This window comes from Bison bison, unplaced genomic scaffold, assembly GCF_000754665.1.
Source record: "Bison bison bison isolate TAMUID 2011002044 unplaced genomic scaffold, Bison_UMD1.0 scf7180017864479, whole genome shotgun sequence".
NCBI classification, from domain to species: domain Eukaryota; kingdom Metazoa; phylum Chordata; class Mammalia; order Artiodactyla; family Bovidae; genus Bison; species Bison bison.
The window spans coordinates 2,653,550-2,654,462 of record NW_011495039.1 but is presented as its reverse complement, the minus strand read 5'-3'; the positions used below and the strand labels follow the sequence as shown (position 1 = coordinate 2,654,462).

Genomic DNA, 913 nt, shown 5'->3' with positions numbered 1-913 from the left:
CCCCCAATCCCTCCCCAGCATCAGAGTCTTTTCCAATGGTCAACTCTTCGCATGAGGTGGCCAATGTACTGGAGTTTCAGCTTTAGCATCATTCCTTCCAAAGATTTCCCAGGGCTGATCTCCTTCAGAATGGACTGGTTGGATCTCCTTGCAGTCTGAGGGACTCTCAAAAGTCTTCTCCAACACCACAGTTCAAAAGCATCAATTCTTCAGGGCTCAGCTTTCTTCACAGTCCAACTCTCACATCCATGCATGACCACTGGAAAAACCAAAGCCTTGACTAGATGGACTTTGTTGGCAAAGTAACATCTCTGCTTTTGAATATGCTATCTAGGTTGGTCATAACTTTCCTTCCAAGGAGTAAGCGTCTTTTAATTTCATGGCTGCAGTCACCATCTGTAGTGATTTTGGAGCCCAGAAAAATAAAGTTGGCCACTGTTTCCACTGTTTCCCCATCTATTTGCCATGAAGTGATGGGACCAGATGCCATGATCTTTGTTTTCTGAATGTTGAGCTTTAAGCCAACTTTTTCACTCTCCACTTTCACTTTCATCAAGAGGCTTTTGAGTTCCTCTTCACTTTCTGCCATAAGGGTGGTATCATCTGCATATCTGAGGTTACTGATATTTCTCCCGGCAATCTTGATCCAGCTTGTGCTTCTTCCAGCCCGACGTTTCTCATGATGTACTCTGCATATAAGTTAAATAAGTAGGGTGGCAATATACAGCCTTGATGTACTCCTTTTCCTATTTGGAACCAGTCTGTTGTTCCATGTCCAGTTCTAACTGTTGCTTCCTGACCTGCATACAAATTTCTCGAGAGGCAGGTCAGGTGGCCTGGTATTCCCATCTCTTTCAGAATTTTCCACAGTTTATTGTGATTCACACAGTCAAAGGCTTTGGCATAGTCAATA

General features: G+C 43.7%; 1 protein-coding gene across 1 annotated transcript in view; it reads left to right on the top strand.

Moving 5' to 3' along the window:
* The window catches only part of DGKB (diacylglycerol kinase, beta 90kDa), an 873,198-nt gene that overhangs the window by 487,613 nt on the left and 384,672 nt on the right, over positions 1-913 (top strand). The gene's annotated exons all lie outside the window — the stretch shown is intronic.